This window comes from Scyliorhinus torazame, chromosome 5, assembly GCF_047496885.1.
Source record: "Scyliorhinus torazame isolate Kashiwa2021f chromosome 5, sScyTor2.1, whole genome shotgun sequence".
In the NCBI taxonomy this organism is placed as follows: domain Eukaryota; kingdom Metazoa; phylum Chordata; class Chondrichthyes; order Carcharhiniformes; family Scyliorhinidae; genus Scyliorhinus; species Scyliorhinus torazame.
Genome location: NC_092711.1, coordinates 252,469,186 through 252,487,289, shown reverse-complemented (window position 1 = coordinate 252,487,289; position 18,104 = coordinate 252,469,186). Strand labels below are relative to the sequence as shown.

The following is an 18,104-nucleotide window of genomic DNA, read 5'->3' as shown; positions in this document are numbered from 1 at the left end:
AGCACAGACAGCATTAACCTTTTGTTCTTACTTAAAAATAGTATTTTAGTCACCTGTGTTTAATTTGAAAGATAACAGCATGAAGAAACTGTTTAGTTATTACACAAACACCATATTTACTTGAATGTAAGTATTCATCATTCAAATCATTATTATACATAATATTACTCCATTGTGTTCAACTAAAATCATATTTCTAAACAACTGCATGGAAATATTTCTGAAATTTTTGGTTAATGATCAAAACAAGTCACAAGAATAGAGAAATACCATCATACTTAACTGTCAGTTTATTTTCCAAGCCTGTGTTCAAACAGATGGCTTCACTTATTAATTCCACTTGCTGTGTTCTGTGTCCAGCTATTAATCTTGTTGGTTCACCTCAAGAAAAGGGTCAAACATCAATGAAGGCAATTCTAGTGACTTGTTGAGTGACTTGATTGTTAATATGCTACTGAGCTATACGGAATGGGAAAATTCTGAGTTTGTTCTCTGGTATGTTCTGAGTTTGGGTCAGTGTTTGAAAATTATAATTAGTTTTAAAATTTCCTGGGTTAGAACAGGTAATAAAAATAAATGAGAGTTTTTGTTCTTGAATGCTGCTACATGGTGCCCACTATTTATAAAAGCCACTAGAGTTGGCATGACTCTGCAAGTATCTGCCACTTGAGTCTCCAATGTGTGGTGCAGGAACTGCATGCACATTTATGAGTGGAGATGTGCCGCTCACCATATTGGCACTCATGGCTTGAATGCACACTGAAAATATATTTACTCCAGAACAAATTATTTACGTTTTACTTCTGCACATGTTGCAGGACATATTTCTGATTTACAAATGCTTCACTCATCGCCTGCTGAACTTGCACAGTGCAACCCGGCGTGAATAGGTGGAGCCAGGAAAACCAGGAACATTCCTACTGACTCCACTTTTCAAGAATGAGGGCTGCTACTAACTGAAACTACTACTTGCCCATAATTTTCCAACCTTCCTTTGACTCAAGGGTGTTGGCAGAGGACTAGAGGAATGCAAATATTACAAAGTTGTTCAAAAAGGGGTGTGAAGATAAGCCCAGCTTACTGCATGTCAGTCGGGTTAACCTCAGTGGTGGAGAAGCATTTCAAAAATGATAATTTGGGACAAAAGTAATAGCTATTTGGACCACTATGCATTAATCAAAGAAAGCCAGCAGGGAATTGTTAAGGGAAAATCATTTGTAACTAACTTGTTTGGGTTTTTCATGAGATAGCAAAAAGGGTTGATGATGGTAATGTTGTTGATGTGACGTACAAGGAAATCTAAAAAGCATTTAATAAAGTGTTGGGCAAAGACTTGTGAGCAAGGTTAGTGCTCATAAAAAAAGGGACAGTAGCAACATGGAAATTAAATTGACAAAGAGATGGAACAGGAAATAGTGGCGAGTGGTTATTGTTCAGTCTGGTGGGAGGTTTATGGTGGAGTTCCCCAGGGATTGGTTGATCTTCCTGATATATATTAATAACATAGATCTTGGTGTACAGGGTACAATTTCAAAATTTACAGATGATATGAAACTTGGATGTATTGTGAACCAGGAGGAGGATAGTGCAGAACTTCAAAAGGACATAGACAAGTTTGTGGATTGGGCTGGAACTGGCAGATGAAACCTAAGGCAGAGAAGTCTGAATTGATTAATTTATGTAGGGAGAACGCAGCAAGACAATATAACAAAGGGTGAAATTCCAAAGTAGAGGCAGAGGGACCTGGGTGTATCTCTTCTTAAATCATTGAAGGTAGCAGAAGACATTCAGAGTGCAGTTAAGAAAGCATCTCGGGCTTTATCGATAGGGGCATAAGAGTATAAAAGCAAGGAAGTTCTATTGAACCTGGGTAAGACTTTGGTTCAGCCTCAACTGGAGTATTGAGTGTAATTCTGGGGAACACACTTTAAGAAGGCATTAGAAAGAACACAGAAAAGATTCACAAGCCTGGTTCCAGGGATAATTGACTTCAGTGACGTAGGAAGAATGGAGAAGTTGTATTGTTTCCTTGGAGAAGAGAAGGTTGAGAGGAGATTTGATAGAAGTTTTCAAAATCATGAGCGGCCTGGACAGGGTAGATAGGAGAAACTATTCCCATCAGTGGAAGAACCAAAGGACTCGAAGTAGCCTCACCCTCTTTCAATGGCATCATCCCAGGCAATCTCAGAAGATGCAACACCTGCCCCTTTACTTCCTCCCTGCTGACCATCCAAGGGCCTAAACACTATTTTCAGGTGGGGCCGCGCTTCAAGTGCACCTTCTTCAATCTGGTTTATTGCATTCACTGTTCCCAATGCGGTCTACTCTATATTGGAGAGACGAAACACAGACTGGGTGACTGCTTTGCAGAACACCTTTGGTCTGTCTGCAGACCTTCCTGTCTTTTGTCATTTCAACTCACCGTTGTACTCTCATGTCTACATGTCTCTCCTGGGCCTGCTGCAGTGTTCCAGTGAAACCCAGCACCAACTGGAGGAACAGCACCTAATCTTCCAATTAGGCAAGTCACAGCTTCCCGGACATAAAATTGAGTTTAAAACTTCAGAGTGTGAACTCTCTCCTCCACTTTCACCCCATTTTTATTTCTATCAATTCATTTTCATTTCTCCCATCAATCTGTTTTTCCCTCACCATTGTCTCTCCTTCCCACCACCCCACCTCACTGGGGCCATCTGTTCGCTGTTCCAGGTTATCCTTTGACACATTGCTTACCCCTGTTCTGTCATTAACACATTCTAATCTCTTTATATACTACCATCAGCACCCTTCTTAGTCGTTAACACCACCATTTACATTCCCTTTGTCTTTATGTCCATGATATCGTTGCCAAACTCCACATATCGCTGGATCTCGAGCAAGCCCCACTGCTCCATACACCTCCCCCTCCCCCACAACAGTATAAATCCATCCTATTTCCAGTTCTCACTAGCTTTGACAAAGTCACCGTGATTCAAAACGTCAGCTTTGTTCTCCCTCCACAGATGCTGTCAGACCTGTGAGATTGTCCAGCATTTTCTGTTTTTGTTAAAGTAGTGCATATTTGGATTTCCAATGATTAGCACTTAGTACACTCATGACTGGGGTTGGAAATGTGGGATCAGGGACAAGGAGCAGAAATGTTTAGCAAACTAGATACAAAATTAAGAACAGAGTAGGGGTCAAAGATAGGTACTCAGATTGGAAACTGGTGAGAAATGGTATTCCATACCCCATTTGTGGGATGATGGTTCTCCAGCAGCAATGTAACTAGACTGATCTGGGAACATGGGTTTGAATCCTCCCAAGGCAGCTAGTGGAATTTAAATTCAACTTTTAGAAAAACTGGAATATAAAGCTAGTCTCAGTAATGGTGACCATGAAATTATCATCGATTGTCATAAAAACCCACCTGGTTCACGAATGTCCTTTAGGGAAGGGAATCTGCCATTCTTACCTGGTCTGGCGTACATGTGACTCCAGACTAACAGCAATGCGGTTGACTCTTAACTACCCTCTGAAATTACCTGGAAAGTCACTCAGTGGTCAATGGATTTAGGGATAGACAACAAATGGTGGCCTTGTCAGTGATGCCAACATTCCATGAAAAAATAAAACAAAACAAAAGTCCAATTTCAAAATCTACACATCACAGCAGATTGGGCTGTGCAGTTAATGTAAAGGACAACAGTTCCAGTCTTCACTCGATAAAAAGGAATTAGAGGCACGGGAAAAGGTGCAATAAAGGATTTGCTGGAATGGTACCCATAATTGAGCGGTTATACCTATCAGGTAAGATCGAACAAGTTGGAAGCTTTTTTCTCCCGGCTAGCAAAGGCCGAGAGGTGAGCTGACAGAGGTATTTATATTTATGGAAGGTGTTGGATAGTGTAGACCGGAATGAAGAACCTGTAGCTAATAAATCCAACAAAGAATTCAGCAAAAATTCTTTACCAGAGAGTAGTTGGAATGTAGAACTTGTTACCAGAAGGAGTAGCTAAAGTGAATAGCACTGATGCATTTAAGGGAATACTAGATAAAGTACAAAGGAGAAAGGAATGGAAGGAAATGTTGATGGTGTTAGCTCAAGATGCTTGGAAGGCATCACATGTGAAGCATAAACATCAGCATGGATCTGTTGGATCAAACAGCTTATTTTTGTGCGGTAAATACCTAATCACAATTTGTAATGCACCCCACATCAATTTCAGCTCAGATACTCTTTTTCACTGCAAGAATTGACTATTTTGTGAGATATCGGAGTGAAATTATCAATTCAGTTCTGCTTAGAACCAAGAATGGGGAGGCAGGGATGCAGTGGGTATTGTCGCTGGACTAGTGACCCATTGAGTCAGTGTAATGTTCCAGGGACCCAGGTGGGATTTCCACCCTGACAGATGATGGAATTTAAATTGAATAAAAAACATCTGGAATTAAATGTGGACCGATGACCATGAAACCATTGTCAATTGTCGTAAAAACCCATCTGGTTCACTCCTTTAGGTAAGAAAATTTGACTCTTAAATGCCGGCTGAAATTTTTATTAAATGGCTACAAAGAAAACAAAAAGGGATGAAACCAGTTGGATCGCCTGGGACTGGAAACGACAGTGGGAAGCCCAGCCCTCTCTACCTTGCAAAGTCCTCCTCACAACCAAACATTAGAGAGCTGTCTCACAGACTTGTTAAACAACAGCATGACATAGTCGTACTCACTGCAGTTAGACAGGGCCTTGGTGCGGCCACACCTGGAATATTGCGTGCAGTTTTTGTCTCCCTACCTAAGAATGGATATACTTGCCATCGAGGGAGTGAAGCGGAGGTTCACTCGACTGATGCCGGGATTGGCTGGACTATGCTATAAGGAGAAATTGTTTTGAATTATATTCACAAAATGTGTAAAATCCTAACAAGGAATGACAGGTTAGATGCACTGAGGATGTGTTCTCTGGTTGCGAAATCTAGAACCATGGGACACAGTCTCAGGATAGAGGGTAGACCATTTAGGACTGAGATAAGGAAATGTTTCTTCACTCAAAGGGTAGTGAACCTGTGGAATTCTCGACCACAGAAGGCTGTGGAGATCAAATCATTGAATGTATTCAAGAGAGAGATAGTGTGACAAATGTAGGATTTTAGCTGCATCAGATCAAAAACATTTGGCAATTTAAAGGTTAAACACCTGGGTTAGACTGCAGTAGTCATGTTTTTAAAACAATTCCTGTTTTGCAAGACCAGAAAGCTTTAAGGAGCCAGAGGTGAAATTGACCTTCATAAAGGCCTGGGCTAATGAACTGATGTTTGACCAGTGGGAGTCCCTGGGGAGTTAATATGTTTTCAGCCTGTTGAGTTGATTTGTTTTCAGATTGGGGAGATGTGTGGAGCTAAGGTATTCAGACCTTCTGAGAAAGATTTTGACTTGAGTTCTGATCTGGCAAACACATTTCTTTCTTTTCTTTCACAGTATTATAGTTAATAGAGATTAATAGTTATTAAAGATTAATAGTATTTAAAGCAGTGCAGACTTGTCAGAGGACAAGGGGGGAGCTGAAATAAACCAGCTTAAATAGCTTCTTGAAGACATCCAGCCAGAGTCTGCAGGGGTTCTAAAAGGAACCAAATCTGTTCTGGAAAGCAAGTATTAATAGTTAATAATTTAATCATTTAATAATCTTTATTGTTGCAAGTGGGCTTACTTTAACACTGCAATGAGGCTACTGTGAAAAGCCTCTGGTCGCCACATTCTGGTGCCTGTTCGGGTACACGGAGGCAGAATTCAGAATGTCCAAATTACCTAACAGCACGTCTTTCGGGACTTTTAGGAGGAAATCGGAGCATCCAGAGGAAACCCATTCAAACACAGGGAGAACGTGCAGACTCGGCACAGACAGTGACACAAGCTGGGAATCGAACCTATTACTCAGTGCCATTGGGATGTAGGATAGATTGAGAGCTGTATATTTTTCTCTTCTTGTTGTTTAGTTGGGAATAGAGATAGTAAGTAAGGGTATTGTATTTCCTGTAGTTAGTATTGTTTAAGGGTCAATTGTAAGCTATTTTTGCATGTGATGTTAAAGAGCTTAATACTGTGTTAATAATAGTAATCTTTATTAGTGTCATAAGTAGGCTTACATTAACACTGCAATGAAGTTACTCATGTATTTAGAAACATTTCTCTAACTACTATAAAAATGAAACATTCTGCTTTAAAAATTCCTCCACTGCGGGAGTCAATACATAAAATCTATGTGCTTCCTGTTTCACATGCCAATTAGCCCGTTCTTTACATTCTCGTGCTTAGTAATTTATAGACAAATAAAGATCTGCTAGTTGTGTTACTGCTTTGAAGCACATTATCCTTTAATATATCCCATTGAGATACTAGGCCTGGGCTTTCTATATATATAATTATACAAGTTCATTACACTCCGTCTCCAGTTTAATCACAACAATGACATGTGGCACAACAAATTTACTGAAGCAACGCATCGTACGAACATATTTCTGATGCTGAAAGATACACGCCTTACAAATAGATCTGCAGCACTAGTTACTTACCACTTTACAAAATGTCCTTTTTGTTTAATTCGTTCATGGGAAATGGGTGTCACTTATAGCCCAACATTTATTGCCCATCCCCAATTGCCTTTGAGAAGGTGACAATGGTAAGCTGCCATCTTGAACAGCTGCAGTCCATGTGGCATAAGTACACAGTGATGTTAGAGAGGGAGTTCCAAGATTTTGACCCAGTGACAGTGAAGGGACCATGATACTGGTCCAAGTCAAGATGTTGTGTGACTTGGAGGGGAACGTACAGGTGGTGGTGTTCCATGCATTTGCTTCCCTTCCCTTCTGGATGGTGCAGGTCCTGGATTTGGAAGGTACTGTCAAAGCAGATTTCGGGAGTTGCTGTGGTGCAGCTTGTAGATGGTAAAAACTGCTGTGAATGTGTGTCAGTGCTGGAAGGAGTGGATGTTGAAGGTGGCAAATTAGTTTTGTCCAAGATGGTATAGTGTAAGGGTCTGACACATACAGGGCTAATGTAGGACTGAGTACAATACTGCCAACACAATGATGTAAGAAAGCATGTGACCCACGCCAGTGTTTGTCTTGTGTTTGACGGAGTTGTGTGTGTTATGTTATGCTGTTTGATTGACATAAGTTGCTACTGACCATAGACGACATTGAAAGACACTTGAGTCCTTGAAGTAAGTTGAAAGGATTTATTCAGGAACAACAACTAGATAAATGAGTTTGACACTCTGCTGATCTAACTCCAGTAACTCAGTGATAATGGCTAACTGTACAACTGGGATCTAGGCCACATATGGTGACCCAGCCTGAGATCTAAACTATTCTGGTGCTAATTCTACAGTCCCTGCCAGGAGTGAGAGAGGGGGTCTCATGTGTGTCTGGTTTTATGATGAGTTGTGTAATGCCCTCTAGTGGTCGTGCCACAGCCGGGTGTTCTGATTAACCCCGTCGTTTCATGTTAGTCTACATATCTTTACAGTGTGCACCAGCAAGCATGGACACAGATCTTAGTTTATACTCTTTATTGCATATTTGTAAGTAGTTATAAGCAGATTTGCAGTTAACCTATGTATAAAAACAAAAACAAAAAATGTTGTAAACTCTCAGCAGGTCTGACATTGGAGAGAGAATGGAGATAAAGTTTTGTGTCTGGATGTCTCTTTGTCAAAGTAATGAGATTTGTAGAATTAGATTTATACTGTAGTGGGGGTGGAGGGCAGTGGGTGACATAGAGCAGTGGGCTGGACAGCGATAGGTGGAGGCTAGGGAGAGGTTGACAAAGATGTTGTGGAAAAAAAGAGAAATGGAATGTAACTGGTGGAGTGATCAAGGCTAAGAATGATGCTGGTAGAGGCATATTAATAGTTGAAAATGTGTTAATGACAGAACAAAGGCAATTGGGGTGTCAAAGGACAACCTGGGACAGGAGGCAGATGGCCCAAGTAGGTGTGGCACGGTGAGGAAAAAACGGATCGATGGAAGAAATGAAAATGAATTGATTGAAACCGAAATGGGGTGAAGGTGGAGGATAGAGTTCACAGTTGGAAATTGTTGAACTCAATGTTAAATCCGGAAGGCTGTAATATGTCTAATCGGAAGATAAGGTGCTGTTCTTCCAGTTTGTTCTGGGCTTCATTGGAACATTGTAGATGGCCAAGGAAGGACATGTGGACATGAGAGTAGGACGGTGAATTAAAAATGTCAAGCGACAGAAAAGTCTGGGTCCTGCTTGCGGATGGACCGAAGGTGTTCTGTAAAGCGGTCACCCAGTCTGCGTTTTGTCTCTCCAATGGAGACTTGACCACATTGGGAGCAGCGAATGCAATAAACCAAAATGAAATGCTGCCTCATTGCCTCACCTGAAAAGAATGGTTAGGTCCTTGGATGGTGAGCAGGGAGGAGGTAAAGGGGCAGGTGTTATACCTTCTACGATTGCATGGGTATGTGCCATGGGAAGCGGGTGAGGTGTTGGAGTGACAGAGGATTGCACCAGGGTATCTCAGAGGGAATGGTCCCTGTGGTGCTAACATGGGAAGTGAGGAGAAGATGTGTTTGGTGATAGCATCATGCTGGACTTGGTAGAACTGGCGGAAGATGGTTATTTGAATGCGGAGGCTGGTGCAGTGAAAAGTGACGACAAGGGAGACCCTATCTTGGTTTTGGGAGGGAGGGAAAAGGGTGAGGGAAGATGCGTGTGAGATGAGTCAGATTCCACCATCCATAATAATCTGCTTCAATGACTACAAAGACTTCTTCAGATCTACCGAACTGTAACCAACACCCTACGACATTTCTTTTTTATTTGTTCATGGGATGTGGGCATTGTAGGCTGTGCCAACATTTATTGCCCATCCCTAAATGCCCTTGAGGGGCAGTTAAGCGTCAATAACGTTGCTGTGGGTCTGGAGTCATATATAGGCCAGACCAAATCCTTGCAGAAAATTCAGATAAAAACCTAAATGTTGAAATACTGAGAAAGAAAAGCAAACCTACTTGACCTGAAATAAGTTCCAAGAACAGAGGCGCAGAGGAAAAATTGCCAGGCACAAGCTCCAAAGAAAGGCTTGGAAGCTGAAGGCAGAGATTTAAAATCTCTTACTGCAGCAGAAGACTACACTGTACTTCCTTTGGAAGTTCGGCTTCAAATCACAAAGTGCACAGACAGCAGACCTAGCAGCAGTGAGCTAAAGTTTTAAAACTCCAAGCTGCAGCAAATCCTGAGAATTTTAAATATGATTTAGAGTAGAAAGTGCAGTTTGAAGAAAAATGTCACTAAAACTCAATCCTCGCGTTTGCTCAAAAATGGGAAAAAAATATTTAAATAACCCAGGTGAATCACGACTTCTAAACTTAACTGAGAGAAAGTAAATGTCAGGATTTGACAAATTTGTGACTTTAAAGTGAAACACTGAGTAAGCGAATTCTGTAGGGAGTCAATCCAGGCAGCCATTCAGGCTGAGTGAGATCATCATTGTAGCAAAACTAGCAAGTGTGGAAATTTGTTTTGTCTCCGAGTGAACAGCGACACTATCTTGTAATTCAGAAAAATCTTAAAGGGGGGTCACATGATGTGAGCACAGGAGTGGCTGCATTTTTGGGAGCTCTTGCTCTGATCATCTTTTAATCTGTTTTCTTATCCTGGTGCACATTTCTTTTTTGTTTTTTCTTGGAGTACATGGTTTGCACTATGTACCGAGAATTGTTGGTTACTATTTCTGTACGATAGAGCCCAAGACAGTATAGCCCTGGCCCTACGCCTAGTGGGAATTATGGCCAAGTTAAAAGAGATACTATAGTCTGATGGGTATTTGTAAAGGCACCAGCAAAGTGAAGACACCATCAAAGCCTGATGGTTAAGAAGGCTAGCTCTGTATCAGCATAAGCAAAATAAGTAGTGAGGGTCTGCAGTGAAAAACAGGATGCGCAGCCAGGAAGTGTGAACAGGAGCTGATTGGACAATTACTGCTGCTATGCCTTGGACAGAGAGTGATTAAACACAGACCCCTGGGTGAGTCACGGATCCTTGAGCATTCATGACCAGAAAAGACGTTGATTGATTAGTCCTGCCCTGTGCTGACTGGAAGCATGAGATCAGTGCCAGCGCGATTTGCATAATAAGGGGAGACAAAGAGATTTTATCAGTGAAAGCTCGAGGAAAAACATCACAGAAGGAAGAAGTTTCAAGTGGGAATCCGATCCCTGCTTGTGCCAGGCCAGTGTAGTGATGTCCTATACAAGTTGTGAACTTGTAGTGGTAGCAAAAGAAGGTAGAATAATTTATGTGCTTTCCTACAATGTATGGGCATTGGTCCCAGGGCAGCATGGTAGCTCAAGTGGATAGCACTGTGGCTTCACAGCGCCAGGGTCCCAGGTTCGATTCCCCGCTGGGTCACTGTCTGTGCGGAGTCTGTACATTCTCCCCATGTCTGCGTGGGTTTCCTCCGGGTGCTCCGGTTTCCTCCCACAGTCCAAAGACGTGCAGGTTAGGTGGATTGGCCATGCTAAACTGCCCTTAGTGACCAAAAAGGTTAAGAGGGGTTATTGGGTTACGGGAATAGGGTGGAAGTGAGGGCTTATGTGGATCAGTGCAGACTCGATGGGCCAAATGGCCTACTTCTGCACTGGATGTTCTATGTTCTATGGTGGAACCTCTCTTGTAGTAGTGATAAACATTGGGATTTTATTTTGTGTTCAATAAAGAAGTGATTGATTCAAAGTTATGGGGCTGGTTTCTCCGTCCCGCCATGTCAGATTCCTGGTTCAGCATGCCGTTGGGATTCTCCATTTCGCCGGCTGGTCAATGGGGTTTCCCACTGTGGGGCAGCCCCATGCCGTCAGGAAACCCCTGGCTGCTGGCAAAATGGAGCATCACGACAGCGGAGAATACAGCCCAAGTAGTTGTGTCTATCAATCGACTGAAGTAATTATCCAGGTCAATATTAGCACCGATCAATATTGGCGACACTTGGTGGTCCTGACTTAAAAGCGGGTGTTTTTCCATGATCAGGCCAGAACCCCAACTATTGATGGAGACAAACGAGCGCCAAATTAATTTCTACTATGCGGGAGAGAGACAGAAAAGACAGTGTAGAAATTTAATGCTCTGGGCCATGGAACCAGGATACCTGAAGACAGATCTAAGAGCTAAGTGAGTCAGAGAGTCAGGTTAGTAAATTGGTACAGGTAAACTCGAGAGTCAACTATGAGATGGGCTAAGGTCTATCTCCAGGTGTATCAGAGGGGTATATAGGGTTTCTGGTATGTATTTCTGGTACGCATTAGATTTAATGGGGCTGGAACGGGAATTTAGTGAGTGAAGACTGTCGCCAATGTTTCACAAGTGAAGTGAGGTAGGCTTGACGGGACCAACCTTTTGGATTGGGACGGCCGACAAGTACAATAACTGGATTGTGACTTAGGGGGAACCATAGCCTCCATCGTGGATAAAAAAAAAGTATGGTACGGGGGACTTGAGAAGAATCTACAGGGTAAATGGCCTGAGTACATGAACTAGCTTGATATTTCATTAGAAGGCTAGGGATCCTGAGGGAATCATTTATGGAAAGGAACTAGGGCAAAATTGGGAAACAATGTCAGTAAAATTGAAAAGCCATTGGCAATAGCATGCTGCATGAAATCCTTGGGTGAATTTGAAAAGCAAGTTAAAAATTTGGCAGACCAAAATGACAGTCTAAAACAATGGATTGCTGAATTAGAAAAACGATTGGAGGAAGAAACTAAACAAGGCGATTTCAATGTCATACATTTGACTCAGTTTCAAAATCAAGGCGAAAGGCTTTACCAGGATAAGGAAGAGGCAGTGAGAAACCTGGATTTGGCAGAGTCAGAGGCCCATGATCTGGCAGACAAGTATTCAGATCTTAAAGCCACAGTTAAGGACCTGCACCAGAGTAGTCAGGACCGACGCCCCAGTGCTGATCACTCGAAATGCCGGGCCAAAATGAACAATTAAGAATCGAGCAATTATTCTAACCAAGTGGGTTAATTTGTGCTTTCAGGGAAGGCTAAGAGTGAACAAACAATAATATTGATTGGGAATGTCCAGTATGTAAAGATTCAGACCACGGGGGAGAACACAAAAGCCTTAAAGAACCCCACTTCCCACCACTCTTTGAAATCAAAGTCAACAATACTGACCTCCTCCCTACACCAATGACAAAACTGTTTCATCAGCGGAGACTGCTCTAGCCTCTCCCATGAATACGGTAAGAACTACCAGGATACTGGGGCAGAAGTAAATTGTAAAATCAGAGGATCCGGAGAATTTATTCCATAGCCTGTGCGTGGTCTGGATGGTTAATGACATGAAGGCTCCTGGAAGGATTCTTTGTGTCAAAAGGGGGTGAATAACATATTTATTAAAATCACTGGTAAAGCTAAAGTAACTATTGGAATCAATGTGAAAATAGTCAAACTAAAGTAACAATTCGAAAGGACCAATATTGGATTACTGCAGACTTGAAACAAAATGTTTGATTGAGGGGAATGATTGGTTTTATTGTACACAAAGTTGAAATAAAAGGGTATTTCACAGATTTATAATCAACTCATTCAGAGCTGCTGGCAGCCAAATTGAAAAGACAAATTTGTGTTTGAATAAGTGCTGTCTGCGTGTTACAGTGTCTGTGTGGTTTTTCCCCTTGTCTGTGAATCTATGTCTAGTGCCTGCAGAGTTAACCCTCTGTGGTCTGGTTCTGTTAGTTGTTTTAAAGTTGCTTGTTTAGTGTGTTAAGTAGTTGCATTTTGAATTAATTATATGGAGTAAGGACAAGGTCAAGCTGTGATAACATCATAGAAGAGTTGTTCTGGAGGGAGAGTGGTGATTCTGGGACAATAAAATGTGCTACTGGTCTTTTTGGTTTATCTTCAAAAGCAACCTGTGGCTGTAGGAAGTTATTAAACCTATTTTTATATATTTTCTTGAGGATTTACAGTTTCTACAAGTTTTAATTATAGTTTTCGAAGAAAGAAGAATGAAGACTACTATCTCAACTTATGACTCTTTTTGCCCACATGACTGGAAGCATGAGATCAGTGCCAGCGAGATCTGTATAAAGTTCGAAAAACAACTGGGAAAGAAAAAAGTACGTAAGTACGAAACGATTTGGGTAAAATTGTGAAAACAAATGGGAGCATGTGCTCTATTTTTGAGATGTAAACCTCCACAATTGTCATGACAATCCACATGATGCTGGAAAAAGCGAAAGAAATGACAGGGAGATGAGCACAATGTTTTGCACACCGCAAGAAACAAGTTAGGGCAGCAACCATCAACCGGCACAACAGCCGAACTGTTCACGTGCGTTTCAACATGGAAGGATGGAAGGAAAAGATGAAAAACTGTTTGAAAACCAGCTGTCACTACCAGCAAAATAGCTTAATAGATGTCAGAACACCTCCAAACTTACAGGAAACACCAGCAGCAACAGACTCCTCTAATAGTAGCATGGACAAGATTATGGAAGGGTTAGAAGGCCTCGAGTCAGCCTCAACCTTTGAATTCAGTGTTTAGAGGGGCTATGATGATGCATCTTATTACTTGCCATTGGTAGTAGCAGGAATGAACAAAGAATGCCTGATAAGAGGGAATTGGCTTGAGAAGTGTTACAACCCTGCATGAGACTCATCAAGCTGGGGATGATTGTTCCCTAGTGCTGATTGGCTTGTGAGTTAACCAGCACTAGTATAACAGGTCAGCTTTTGTAGCAGCTGACAGAAAGGAGTGAGGACCCTGAGATATGTAACTGGGTCCTGTGAAAATACTGCTTTTATGCTGAATAAATGTCTTTTTTAATGAACTCTTTGGCCTCCCCTTTGCTGTCTGCTTCAAGAAGTTAAGATTAAACTGGGCTGAGTTATTTACAGTCAGGATCAGTAAGATTACACCTGTCATTAAGGACATGCTAAGAGAGCACAAAGTGGCCTTTGAGAAAGGACGGCTGTGATAAAATTAGCCATCAACTAAATATCGCAAGTCAGCAGACCATGGAAATGAAGATATTCTTTTGAGATTTCCCTTGAAGACTGATTCCTTTTTAGCCACTGAGTTACCTGTGAATTACTTTATAAGCATAAATGACATTCCAGTGTCTGCCAGGGAAATTAGTGAAGAAACTCGCAACAAAGTGGTGCTCAGTAAAGTGCATAATTATGTAATGAATGACTGGCCTAAAGAAAGTAAGGTAAATTTCAGAATTACTCCACACATAGAAATGAGCTGAGTGTAGATTGAGGTTGTCTCCAATGGGGTTTTAGGACTATTGTTCTGCCAAGAATTAGAGAGCGATCGACGGAAGAATTTCATCAAGGGCGCACAGGGACAGAGTGGTGTTCTTTGTGGTTCTAATCTGACGATGGTTGGCATAATTTTCACAAAGACAACAAATAGCTTATATATTGGACAAAGCTAAAAATTTATTAATATTACTGAATTTGGTTCGCCATGTACTCCTATATAATAAACAGTTGATAATAAACATATAATCTACACTCATCTAGTACATCTCTACACTAATACAATCACTATGATCTGCTCTCATTCACACCATCTTTCCTACAATCTGTCTTCTAGCTTTCTCCTCAACCTTTCACCCACAGGGCTTAGAATCGATGCATTATATAGTTCTACATCTAGCTCTCTCTAGTGGTTGAATCGAACAAAACATTAACCCTTACAGTTCTGTAGCATTAACCCTTACAGTTCTGTATATTTATCATAATGTCACAGATAATCTGTATGAAAGCAATAGCAAGAAACTACATTTGGTGTCTAGAAATGGATTGAAATATTGAAGAGCTGGTGAAAAGTTGTGAAGTGTGTCTCAGAATGAGAAATGATCCCATCAAGGTTCCTTTCATTCCATGGTCTGACACAAGAAAATGTTGGAAATGAGTACATGTCAATTTCTTTGAAGTGAAAGGGAAAGAGAACCTAGTTTTGGTCAATAGCTGTAGCAAGTGGATTCAAATGGAGTCTATGATCAATGCCACAAGTGCCAAAACTATTGCAGATTAGGAGGTTGGTTTGCAACTAATGGGTTTCCAGAGCTGTCGATGTCAGTTAATGGTTTACTATTTCCGTCAGAAGAGAATGAATGGTTACTGAGTAAGAATGGAGTCAAATACATTCCAATACCACCATATCTCTTCTCTCTGAAGTCCGTCAGGGTGGAGAACCACTTGCTTCCATTCCGGCGAGATGGGTTATGCAGTCGCTGAATAGTCCAATCCTGGATCCACAGGTGATGCTTGATGTGGGTGGATGGGACGGTTTGGATTCTGGCTGTCTTTCCGCTGTTTATGTTAGACCTCCATATGCTCCACCCTATGATCCTTGAGGTGGTGGCCACCTTTGCGGATTCTTTTTCTCCAGTTTGTGCGTTCTAAGGCAAGCAATTCCCACGTGTCGATGGGGGTTTGCCTGTATTTAGGGAGGTTTTCAGAGTGTTCTTGGAGCATTTCCTTTGCCCTCCTAGTGATCGCTTGCCATTGCAGAGCCCTTGTTTTGGGAGTCTTGTGTTGGGCATGCAGACAATGTGGCCCACTCATTGCAGCTGGTTGAGCGTGACCAGTGCCTCGATACTGAGGATATTGGCCTGGGAGAGGACACTCACATTAGTATGCCTATCCTAAGGGAAGAGAAAAGCAAGACAAAGTGATGTAGAATCATGATGCACCAGGCTTGAAACTTGAATTCAGTACTGGTCAGAAGGTCACGGTGAAAAACGGTGGAGGTGAGAAGGAGGAATTTATCTTTCGAGTTGTGGTAAAGAGACTAAGCGTATTCAATTGGGAGACAGACTATCAGTGTCATATTGATCATTTTCTTGAAAGAGGAAATATGTCAAATGGAGAGCAAGAGAAACCTAATGTGGTACAAATTCATCCCATAGCCCAAAGTGAAAATCACAAATAAACTGAACGTTTGCCACACTACAGAATCCATCAGTAGAGCAAAATCAATTAATGCCAGGGTCCCAACCATTAACTGAAGTTGGTCGTCAAATTCAAAGTTCAGGTTTGATACCGTCAGAGATGTTGCGAGAGCAAAGTCAAACGAATGGAAATGAGAGTGGGATACACACACAGAAAGAGAAAGAAGCCACAAAGGTGAACTGAGAGTATGCAAGGAGAAAGAAAAAATACATTGGTTGTTCAATACGTTCTTACGTTGAGGAAATGCAAATTACTCTGACAGTATCAGTTGCATAGGTTGTGTTTACAGTAAAAAAGTATCCTACCCAACTTACTACATTTTCAGGTACTGTGCATTTTGGTTTCGTCATATTGTAGGATATCATTTTACATTTTAATGTATATTTAAGTGGGAGGTTGTGTAGTATATTGCAAGATCTATGGCGAGATTCGCAATTCCTGAGACTAAGTGTTGACGCTGGGTCAAGATTTGTGGACTTTCACGACATCCAAACTGGCACCGCACCTGGACTGATTCAACGACCATGGAGAGGCTAGCACCAGCACCCTATGAAACACAATCGATTCCAATGAGAAAAGGTGAGGGATTCGCCATGTCCGTTATTGATACTTGGGAGGCTGACAAGCTGCAGCCATGTATACACATTATACTCCCCACACACACTCATCCCAGCCAACAAGATGGCACTGGTTGTGCTGGAGCGCGCCCATCCCGCTGATGGGTCAGTGGGCACCTAGGGGGGGTGCCCTGGGTAGGCACCCATATGACCTGTGGCCCTAAGGTCACAGTGGGCAGTCAGTAGCGTGCACAGCTGCATGACTGCCTTGCAAGCTGCTGCAATGGTGCTCTGTTTCGTGCCCGTCAACCCCATCCTACAGCCCACCTCTTGGCCACCCCCCCCAGTACTGCCTCCCAGCCCTGGCAGAAGACTGCCAGCCAGCGGCACAACTGTCAGCAATGTTGGACACTTTCCATACCCCCTCTCTCTCCCTCAGCAGCCACGACATCGGTTTCACAATTTTTAAAAGCACAAGTGACCTTCCAAGTTGGGAATTCGCCCCACTGGAGGAATACCGGGTCTGTCCAAATAGATGTCTGCTAGGGTCGGGAACGAGTCTGGGTGGTCTACAATATAAGCGATTGCTGCCTGCGAGCCTAAGTGTCTTGGCAACTTTAATGAAATCTCATCTCGGGCGCGTCCCTGCGCGTACTCTACATAAATGCCGCAACCGGTAATTCACTTTCCGTTCAAAACTGTGGAGGAGCCATCCACATTAATTTTCAGGGGTGCGCACGTGTCTGTGGGCTGGGGTCTCTGGGGTGTATTACCTGCTATCCTGGGGGCTGACGTAGGTATAAATGGGCCTATGTTGTGCTTTGTGGTGATGATCTCACACTCATGTGGGATTCCTGCATATTACAAATTATCGGCAAGGAAGGTGTGGGTCTTGGTTCTTTTTACTGTAATGTCCCGTCCCTGTAAAAGAAGGGTCCAACAGGCTGCGCGGATTTGGCTGACTGTGCCATCTTTAAGTTGACCGTCTAATAATAGCTGTGTTGGGGTGTGTTCAGTAAGAATGGTGATGGGGTTGAGTCCTGTAATGTAGGTGAAGTTCTGTACTGCCCAAAACGCTGCGAGCAGGTGCCTTTCGCAGGCAGAAAATCCTTGCTCGACAGGATCTAACACGCGTGAGGCGTATGCCATGGGGCGTAATTGGTCATGGCGTTCCTGGAGGAGTATGGCCGAAAGGGTTCGGTCGGTGCTTGCAACTTCAATTGCGTACGGGGAAAGTGGATCTGGGACCTATAATGCGGAAGCTGTGTTGAGGACTCTCTTTAAAGCATCCACGGCATCTGTGTGCTGTGGAAGCCATTCCCAAGGTGCCTTTTTCTTGAGAAGGTCGGATAGGGGCGCTGCTTTTGTGGCGAAACAATTGGTATGGTTTCGGCAGTAGCCAACCAGTCCTAAAAATGACCGGAGGGCTGAGACATTGTGGGGAAGAGGCAATTTGACGATCGAGTCAATTCTCCTTTGCTCGATCTCGCGTTTACCAAGTGTGATTACTGTAACCAAGTAAACCATTTTTTCCTGTAAAATCTGGGCCTTCTTCCTGGTC

The 18,104-nt window shown here is 42.5% G+C and overlaps 1 long non-coding RNA gene across 1 annotated transcript in view; it reads right to left on the bottom strand.

Annotated features, from left to right (window-relative positions):
- Positions 1-321: 321 nt before the first annotated feature.
- The window catches only part of LOC140422771 (uncharacterized), an 85,676-nt gene continuing 67,893 nt past the window's right edge, over positions 322-18,104 (bottom strand). Inside the window, exon 3 of the long non-coding RNA XR_011947594.1 lies at positions 322-381. This is a non-coding gene — a long non-coding RNA (uncharacterized lncRNA). The remainder of the gene's footprint in view (positions 382-18,104) is intronic.